Here is a 10,455-nt window from a genome sequence, read left to right as displayed (position 1 = left end):
ATGACAATTGATCAAGAAAAATCTTTAATTCTGTTTTGAAACATACTGAATTTTCCATTTATTTATTTGGTTATAAAATACAGCATCTCAAAACCATGTTGTCAAACTTATTACTGATTTGGCCTTCAGTTGTCAAACTTTAAACATGAGCTAGAGGTCCAAAACACGAAAAGAAAAGGAAAAAAGGCCCCAAAAGAACAGTCCGTTACCCTTGTTTCTTCACTGGATAAAACAAGCCGTAGAACCCGTGAGGACAATGAAGAACAGTCTTATTCGATTTAACTTTGTCCATGCTGCTGTTTTGCTTCACGTGATGCCTCAACTCACAAGTTCTTGTGCTGATTGATTTTACGTCTGATTTTTTTGGAACCTGGATGGTGATGTACAACAGCATCTGTGAAACAGAACGATAACAAATAAATAGACATTCACAAAAGACAGCAGGGATTTTAACAATATCCATAATATCTATATGAAACCTGATATTAATGGATGCTAACACTGAAAAAACATTTTACTGCCATGGGAAGATTTTTGAAGCCAGTCAGTCGGGTTCTAAATCAGGGATAGTTTGGATTTTTGGAAGTGGGGTTGTTAGGGTTAATGCTGGACAATAGGGCAAAATATTTTATCATGATGCTGTTCTTTCATGATTATTGCAATATAATTCATGTAATTATTTCTTTACTTCAGTGCTCCATTTTTGCTTACAGTTCCCATAGCATTGCCCATGAACAGGAACAGGGAAGAGGTGGCAAATTGTGTACAATCAAGAAATATCAAGAATTTTTTTTGCATATTAAGACATTTTCGACAATCCTATGCGTCCATCTTTGTGGGAACAGTTTGGAGAAGGTCCTTTTCTCTTCCAGCATGACTGTGCCCCAGTGTACAAAGCAAGGTCCATAAAGACCTGGTTGGGTGAGTTTCACATCCACAATCAGTGCCTGACCTCACAAATGCTCTTCTGGATGAAATAACAAGAGTGGTGCAGTAGTTAGCATACTCACCTCTAGGACTTGGGTTCAAATCCCTACAAGGATTCCATTTATGTTGAGTTTGCATGTTCTCCCTATGTCATCATGAGGTTTTCTTCAGGTTTCCCCCCTCCCAGTCTAAAAACATACTGACTCTAATTGGAGTAACCAAATTGCCTTTCTTGAATGTAGGACAGGGAGGAAGTGAGACTGACTAGAAAAGGATTATAAACCAATTATGTACTTAGTATACAATCGGCAATTCCTCTAGAAGCTTGAAAAATGATTTACGGGGCTGGGAAAAAGTTTTATCTTTACCTCTAGGGTTTAAGGTCCTCCACACATCAAATAGCTCTAAATCCTTTAAAAAATTGTAAGAGTTTGGTGCTTTTCAGTCTGCCACTTTCAAGAGTCTATAGTCATGGCCAAAAGTATTGAGAATTACACAAGTATTGGATTTCACAAAATTTGCTTTTTCACTGTTTGTATATCTTTTTTGTTTTGGTTTACTGAAGTATAATTACAAGCATTTCAAGTGTCAAAGGTTTTTATTGACAATTAAGTTTATGCAAAGAGTCAATATTTGCAGTGGTGGCCCTTCTTTTTCAAGACTTTTTCAATTCACCCTGGCATGCTGACAATCAACTTCTGGGCCAAATGACTGATGGCAGAATATTCTTGCATAACCAATGCTAGGAGTTTGTTTTGTTCCTCTGGCCACTTAGTTATCACTTTTGCTTTATGGCACGGTGCTCCATCATGCTGGAAAATGTATTGTTAGTCACCAAACTGCTCTTGGATGGTTGGGAGAAGTTGGTCTCAGAGAATGTTTTGATACCATTCTTTATTCATGGCTGTGTTCTTAGGCAAAATTGTGAGTGAGCCCATTCCCTTGGCTGAGAAACAACTCCACACATGAATGGTCTCAGGATGCTTTACTGTTGGCATTACACAGGACTGATGGTAGCGCTCACCTTTTCTACTCAGGACAATATTTTTTCTGGATGCCCCAAACAATTGGAAAGGGGATTCATCAAAGAAAATTACTTTACCCCAGTCCTCAGTGGTCCAATCCCTGTACCTTTTGCAGAATATCAGTCTGTTCCTGATGTTGTTCTTGGACAGAAGTGGCTTCTTCATAAAACCTGAGGCAGCAGACTTTGTGAAAATGAATATTTATGTCATTCTTAAAACTTTTGACCACGGCTGTAGAACACAATTAAAGTTGCCATCAAGAATTACATTATGAAAACGGTAAAGCAGAGAGATCAGCTAGAAGCCTAAAGAAGAAGGATGAGTGAAACATCATGGGGGCAATTCACAACCTATAACAATATGCTACCCCTTTGCCTACCCCTCACCCCTTGCCCCTTGAAATGAAGTGGAAAGGGGTAGGGTTAAAAAATTTCCCCTAAGAAATGGGACACCACTACTACACTGTTATACGTCATCATCCATTGTCACTACCTCCTAACGTTACGTCAGAGGACAGGCGCCGATGTTTATCACAAATTCCAAGATGTCGCCGTCAGCATCGTAGCATGTAAAGATTACTCACTCCCAAAGTTTTTTTGCGCCGTATTTGGACTTTAAAAACAAATGTTCGTTTTCACCTCGAAAACGTATGAGCTAGGGGTGGAGCCGAACCCGAATACGGTATTCGGAAAGGCACAAATAATGTGTTTTTTACGAATACTTATTTCGAACAAATACTTTTAAAAATATTTGTATTCGGGAACAAGAAAAACTTTATATCAAAAAGCTGCGTTTCCTCTTCAGACCGCAGTGCATGCCCGGATGAGTGAGTGAGTTCAGGAGTCGGGGGGGGGTATAAGAGGTGACTGACACAGGCTGCTCCACACAGCAACAGAGAAGGCTCGGCTGAGCGAAAAAAGACTTAATTATCACTATTTTTGTTGAATAGATTTTTGTACCTTAACTGGGTTCCGGAGGCAGTTTATAACTTTCGGGAAGCGGAGTTTGATCGGGAGATTATTCCATTACGCTGCATTATTGACGTCTGCAGTCAGGTGCTCTCATGTTCGCTCTGTTTACGTACTGTAGCTCTGTTAGCTCGGTAATTTACACAATAGGCTGTTGACAGAGTAACGTTAACGTTTGGTTAAAAAGGTTAAAACAATGCTTGTGTAGTTGTGTCGAATTGTATGCACTTGTAGGAGTTATATGGTACGTTTAAGTTACTCTGTCTACTGCATATCCATAATTATTATAATGGATATAATTAAAGAATACTTACACTATAACGTGAATTAGAAGTGCAACGCAAAAAACTGGATTTTTACGCCTATTTTGAATTTTACTCGAATACAAATACAAATACTTTTCCCCCCTCAACAAATACAAATACAGATACAAATACCGGCTGCTTTGCACACCCCTAGTATGAGCCTTCGGGTTTCCTCAGCTGTCCCTATACAGAATATAATTTACAAAAATGTTGTCATGTTGCAATAAGTACGAATAGTGTAAGCACCGTTCATTTACATGTACACATATGGCCGTAAGCAAAACAAAACAACGCGTTACCACATGCAGTCAGTTACCGGGTAACGTTATATGACATAAAAAATATATTTCCTAATATTGTGCAATCAGTGCTATCCGCAAGCAAACTTTAGCGATTTTTTTTCAAACGTTTCTTTACAGAACATCACCGTAAACACAAACACAAGATTGATGGTAATATACATGTAATGAAAAAATGTCATAAAAATCCTTATTAATGGCAAAAATTACTTAACATTTATGGGTCTGCTTGCTCGAGTGGGCAGCCATGTTGTAAATTTCTCTTAGCCCTTCGTTTGAAGTGAGGTCCCGAAAAATCTTCGTTTCGAGGGCTATCTAGCCCTTCCCCTTAACCCTACCCCTCCAATCAAAAGAGAATTGAGACACCCAAACGGAGGGGTAGGGGAAAGTGTAGGGGTAAGGGGTAGAATTGGGATTGGGCCTAAATAAGAGAACATAGCATCCCTCCAAATCTTTATTTTCTCCATCTGATTTAAACGGAAGAGGTTGTCATATGAGAACAGTCACTCCACAGCTGCATGTGTTGAGAGGAGAAGACCTGGCCCACCCAGGTTCTTCATTTAATATGCTCAAGGTCAGACAAATGGGTCTCCTGTAGAATACCTGCAAGGCAATTCTCCGTCTTAAAGGAAATTGTCTTTTGCCTCTTAATCACATGATGATTTATTCCTGTAAAATTAAGACTAACAATGTTTACATTGGACATTGTATATTAACCTGGTCATGAAACATGAAACATGCAAAGTAGTTGGTGTGGGACGCAAAGCAATAAATTGGGCAATGGAAAAAAAAACAAAGCACATGCTCCCCAAAACCCTCACCCCACCCACAACTCTGATATGCAAAGATGGCACATGAAACTGTGAGGAGCCAAACCACCAGTGGGAGGGGAGAAGACTCAACCCAGCAACCAACACCTCACCAGCTGCCTAGTGATGAAATGCAATAAAAATACATCACTTCAATTCATGGATAACAGTCTCTTCGCCTGTCCGTTCACCTGGGGGTGATAAGCAGTTGTGAGACTTACCCTGATGTTCATTTAGGTACACAGAGCCCGGAATGCTTGTGAGGTGAACTGGGGTCCTCATTCTGACATGTCCTCGGGCAAGCTGTCGTAGCGGAATACCCACTTGGAAGAGCAGCTCACCGAGCTCTAGCGAGATGGTAACCTGGAGAGGGGAATGAGATGATACATCTTAAAGAAGCGGTCAACCACAGTTAAGATGGTAGTATTTCCCTGAGAGGGGGGAAGATCTGTTATGAAGTCCACAGCCAAGTGAGACTAGGGTCGTGTGGGAACCAGTAGAGGGTGAAGCAGTCCAGACGGGGGCTGAGTCGGTGATTTATTTTGAGCACAAATGGGGCAAGATAAAACATAGAGGGACGTCTCATGTCTCCAGCTGGGCCACCAGTAGCGTTTTACTACGAGTCGAGTAGTGGCATCCACCCCGGGATGTCCTAAACCCAGGGAGGTGTGGACCCATTGGAGGATTGAGTTTCTCAGCTGGGATGGTACATACGTGTGTCCCGGTGGGCAGTCAGATGGTGGGGCATGTCCCATGTTGTGCTGTTGGAGTTGACGCTCCATTTCCCACTGAATAGGGCCGACGAAGCAGGTGGGAAACAGGATTGGAGTCGGATCTTCGGATACCCTTTGATGAGGAAAGCAATGGGAGAGCGCATCCGCCTTCACGTTCTTTGTTCCAGGGATAAAGGACACCTGAAAATTAAACCGGGTAAAAAACAGAGCCCATCTGGCTTGACGGGGATTAAGATGCTTAGTGGATTGCAGATATTGTAGGTTACGATGGTTCGTGAGCACCTGGAATGGGTGTTTAGCTCCCTCTAGCCAATGTCTCCACTCCTCTAAGGCATCTTTTATGGCTAACAATTCACGATTTCCAACATCATAATTACACTCGGCAGGGGAATGTTTCTTGGACAGAAATGCACAGGGGTGAATTTTACCTGACTTAGCATCTTTCTGTGAAAGCACAGCTCCGATTCCGACTTCGGAGGTGTCCACTTCGATAATGAAGGGCTCTTCTGGATCGTGCTGTCATAATACTGGAGCTGTGCAGAATCTCCCTTTTAATTCGGTGAAGGCATGCGACACTGCCTCGGACCAGATAAGTTTCTTTATTCCTCCTCTAAGAAGGTTAGTTAGAGGCCCTGCTACTGCACTAAAACCCCGAATGAAGCGACGATAGAAATGGGTGAACAAAAGGAATCTCTGAATCTCTTTTACAGTACTAGGTCGAGGACACTCAAGGACAGCCCTGATCTTACCTGGGTCCATAGCCACCTCTCCTGGCCGGATGTGGTAACCCAAAAATTGAATAGACGTACGATGAAACTCACACTTCTCTCCCTTGATGTAAAGGTGGTGATCGGCTAATCATTGAAGAACTTGCTGAATGTGTTCCACGTGTTGAGTGGAACTGTCAGAGTAAATTAGGATGTTGTCTATGTAGGTGATGACAAACCTATTCAGCATGTCATGGAAGATGCTGTTGATGAAAGCCTGGAAGATAGACGGACTGTTAGCCAAACCATATGGCATAACGAGATATTCATACTGACCAGTAGTTAGGAAAGATGTCTTCCATTCATCTCCCTCTCCGATTCGAATGAGATTGTAGGTGCTTCGCAAATCGAGTTTGGAAAAGATTTTGGCTTGTCGAAGCTGCTCCAATGCTGAGGGGATAAGAGGGAGAGGCTCCCGTTTTTTCTTTGCGATTGCATTGAGAGCGCGGTAGTCTATACACGGGCGATCATAGTCTATACACAGACCTCCATCCTTCTTTTCCATGAAGAAAAATCACGCTGCTAAAGGAGAGGTGGAGGGGCGAATAATACCTTGCTCCAGTGCCTCAGAGATGGAGGTCCGCATTGCCTCCTCTTCTGATCGGGACAGGGCATAGAGCCGGCTTCGGGGTAGAGTGGCTCCTTCCAGGAGCTCGATAGCACAGTCAGATGGTCGGTGTGGTGGAAGGCCATAGACTTCCGCTTTACTGAAGACCTTTTGAAAGCGGTGATATTCTTCAGGGATCACTGTGAGGTCCTCCGGAAGTGGCCTTTCTAAGGAGGATACTCGACATGGGAGAGACAGGCAGGAATTGAAAAGGTTCGGGGACCACGTTAGGATTTCTCTGGTTTTCCACCCTATCCTAGGATCATGTTCCCTTAACCAGGGGAACCCTAAAATGATCGGATCCCTCAGAGACGAAATTGACTAAAAATCTAATGGTTTCCTGATGACACATCCCGACTTTCAACGTAACCGGACCTGTGTGAGACGTAACTGGACCGGACATCAGGGAGTTACTGTTACGACAGAACACCCGGGTGAGCTCAGAAGTCTTTTATTGGGACGAGGCAGGATCGGATCCAGAAGACAAGCGGGGTCGAAACCAGAGATCAGTCCGATACAGTTCACCGAAGCCGAAGGAGCGTCCAGAGGGGATGTCTTGAAGCCGGGCGTAGGGGAGTCGGGAAGCCGGGAAATCCGTCCGATGACGTGGACAAGACACACGAGGAGGAACCACGTGGGACGATCAGGGCTGGCCGGGAGGGAGGTGGGGAGGAGAAGGAGGCGCGGGCAAAGGGAGTAGGGAGAATCGGGCGGAACGGAGCTGAAACAGAGACAGGGATTAGGTTCGCTTGGAAGTGTCATAACTAACAATACCTCGCACGGAGCGATCTCCGTGCGGGGTTTAAATAGTCGGGTAGGCGTGACGTCAATTCCCGGGGGTGGTGTCCCTTGTCATGACAGTTACCATCTATGCCTCACACACATAAGGGTTGTTGAAGGGATTCTATCGGGAGTTAGTTTATACAGGCAAATTCTCTATCAGTGAAATTTTCGGCAGCTGCCAAATCCACCAAGGCGGGGCATTGAACCCTGCAGTTCCCCCAAATAAGTTCGCCTGAGACAGTCATCTGGGTCTGGGTCATGGAGAGTTCTTACCCGAGTGTCTTCGAACTGCGTCTCAGTGGTCAGATGGGGCAGTTTCGGAGGATATGTCCCGCCTCCCCGCAATAAACACACAAGCCTTTCTTCATCCGGCATTCGCATTCCTCTGCTGATAGGTGTGTTCGCCCTACGATCATTGGCTCTGGATCCTCTGGACGTGGTGGTAGGGCTGTTAGAGTTTTGACGGGAGGTTGAGACGATGGACGTTGTTCCCAGATGACATTGTCTAGGGTGATGGAAAGCTTCACATACTTGTCAAAGGATCGTGTGGTTCCTCAGCATGCTAGCTCAGCCCATAGCTGTGGTTGTATGGCGCAACGGTAAATGGTCTGGAGGCAGTCGGTAGGCCAACTCAACCCGGCGGCTACAGTGTGGAATTCCAGGGAGAAGTCTAAGGTTGAGCGATTTCCTTGCCGTAGGTCGAAAAGTTGATTGCTCAGATTTCGTCCGACCGCGGGGTGATCAAAGACCTCGCAAAAAGCCTCCTGGAAAGCACAAGAAGATTGTAGGAGAGGACTTTGCTCAGCTCATAGCGCTGTGGCCCATATCAAGGCTCACCCTCCAAGGAGGGATATCACAAAGTGCACGTGATCCTCATCCGACAGGAACTGATCTGAGTGGTGGGTGATGTATAATCCACACTGCATCAAAAAGGCTTGGCAGGAGTCGGGATCACTATCGTAGAGATGAGAAGCGGCTATGGGAACAGCCAACTGGGTAGGTGAACTTGGAAGAGGAACGAGAGAGGCTCGTGCCTGAAGAATTTGACCGACTAGTTCCGTCATAGACTGAACCTGCTCCTGCATGTCCATTGTGTCGGTGAGGTATTCTGTAATAACAGAACACTTGGGAAAGGTCCAAAAGGCCTTTATTGGGGATAACCAAAACAGAGTCCAAGTAACAAGCAGGGTCAGAGCCAAAATGATGTAATTATGATGTCATTGCACTTTTTATTCATCAACATTGAATCCATTGCATGTTATAAACTGTAGAAATCTATAATTGCTTCTTCTTACATTTCAAACTGACATTCCAAAGTGATGAGTGTGGGAGCAGTAACAATGACATTACATTGACAGTACACAAAATCATTACAGGTGTGTTGATACCTATCTCATCAATATTCATTGTGTAGGCCACTGACTTTGAAAAAATAGTGTCACTCCAAAGTTCTAGAACTTTACTAATCAAACCACCTGAAATTTCAGAATGCTTCAATCACATACAGTATGTGTAGTCAACCTATATGTCTATAAGCTCCAGAGCTCAAAAATCTTGGTTAGAAATGTTTCTAACGTGTTTTTCTTTACAATTTCTCAGCACCTCTGAAAATAGGTTTTTGAAAAGTGTATACTTACTGTAAAGTTGATTTAAACAAAAACAGAATGATATTCTAAATGGTCTCAGATTATTGGTGCTGAGATTGTGCTGGATAAAAGCATTTGTAGCACTTTGGAATAAATGTTTTTTTGATACGTGAAGTATTTATTGCCGTCTTGCTGCTAGAATACAGTATATTGATTGATTCCCTTTATTGCTGTTGCAATTCACCATGTCACTAGTCACAAGTACCAGCGAAAAGCAGGCCATCAACCCGACCATACATACACAAACATTATAGGGGGGCAGACAGGTCAGGAAGACAGGGGACTGTAGGAAAACTCAGAGAAACAGATTACGTGAGGAGAGTGGAGGTGAATAAAAAAAAACAGCCCCCAGACTGTACTCCAGTAGGAAGTACAATATAGGAACAGAAAAAAACACCTCAGCAATAAGCACATAGTCACCACAGCTCACAACACTAAGTCGAGACTTGCAACAGGGGAGGGGAATGGGGAGGTGGAGGTAGTCCAGCATAGACAAACAGCCGTCCGTTCCTGCAGCCAATCCGCGCTGTACAAGGACCCGCTCGTTCACGCTGGGGGTAATACTGCATCTGCATTAATACTGTTTATTCAAATATCCATTCATACCAGCCCGGTTACTACTTTGTTGACTGCACTGTATGTTGTTTTGTTCTGTAAATTGCACTTGTGTAGTCTTGTGTTGTTTCGGTCCTTTTGTTCTTTGTGCACCTTGGCCCTGGCGGGAAATGTTTAGTTTCACTGTATACCGTGTATATGGCTGAAATGACAAATAGGCCTACCGTACTTAACTTTCATCTCAGACTACCTCTAAAGTGGCTGAGATGCCTCAGACCCCAGAGGGTTATTCTTGTGTTCCTTTGGGGTTTTAAAAACTGGAAACCACTTACAGTTATCATTTCTGAGTAAAGTTAATCACTGTAAGCAGATGATCATTATAATTAATCGATTTCTTTCTTTTTCTTTATGTCTCAGGCAGATTGCCATCTATTTGTCATTTGTATATTTATTAAATGAATATAAGGTATTGGAACAGACAGTGTCATTATTATCAAAATTTTTATTGACCCTTAAAATACAGTATAGTTGTTTCAAATGCTTCTCACACACAGAAACACAGACAAACAGACAAGCAAGTAAGCCAAGGGAAAAAAGACACATTGCTTTTAATTGGCTTTTGTTTTTCTGCCATGAAAAATCAGTCATTTTAAGATTCTTCAGTATCCTCAGGACACTCATTCATACACCCTGCCCCTCTCATTGTACATTCCAGGTCTCCATCAGATCTATGCAATATAATATTCATAAGTCCACTGAAAATCCACAGGTTATCAACTAACACCGTCAACCTGATGCAGTAGCGGAATTCTTTATCCAAAAAGTTTTAAGGCTCTGGACCTCCAGGCACATTGCTGACCTTGCAACAGTACCAGAGCAACACACACAGCCTTGAATGCTCTCGCTCGATCAGGCCCCCCCATAGCCAGCACCATCACCGACATACACTCCCTTTTGATGTGGTCCAGACAGGCACTCTGGAAAGCAGCAAACGCACTTTCTGACACCTACACCACTCGTTGGAGACTTT

At 43.4% G+C, this 10,455-nt stretch overlaps 1 long non-coding RNA gene across 3 annotated transcripts; it reads right to left on the bottom strand.

Annotated features, from left to right (window-relative positions):
* Window positions 1–86: 86 nt before the first annotated feature.
* On the bottom strand, window positions 87–10,453 carry LOC111837822 (uncharacterized). 3 transcript variants are annotated; one of them, XR_011991541.1, is made up of 5 exons: window positions 6,387–10,453; window positions 5,496–6,224; window positions 5,048–5,247; window positions 4,555–4,696; window positions 87–4,127 (listed from the first exon to the last, which is right to left on the bottom strand). It is a non-coding gene; the product is annotated as an uncharacterized lncRNA (long non-coding RNA). The 3 variants fall into 3 exon arrangements; XR_011991547.1 differs by having other exon boundaries at window positions 5,048–5,710; window positions 5,817–6,224; XR_011991535.1 differs by having other exon boundaries at window positions 5,048–6,224.
* Window positions 10,454–10,455: the final 2 nt, after the last annotated feature.

This window comes from Paramormyrops kingsleyae, chromosome 1 (assembly GCF_048594095.1).
Source record: "Paramormyrops kingsleyae isolate MSU_618 chromosome 1, PKINGS_0.4, whole genome shotgun sequence".
NCBI classification, from domain to species: domain Eukaryota; kingdom Metazoa; phylum Chordata; class Actinopteri; order Osteoglossiformes; family Mormyridae; genus Paramormyrops; species Paramormyrops kingsleyae.
This window is presented reverse-complemented; position numbering and strand designations above follow the sequence as displayed.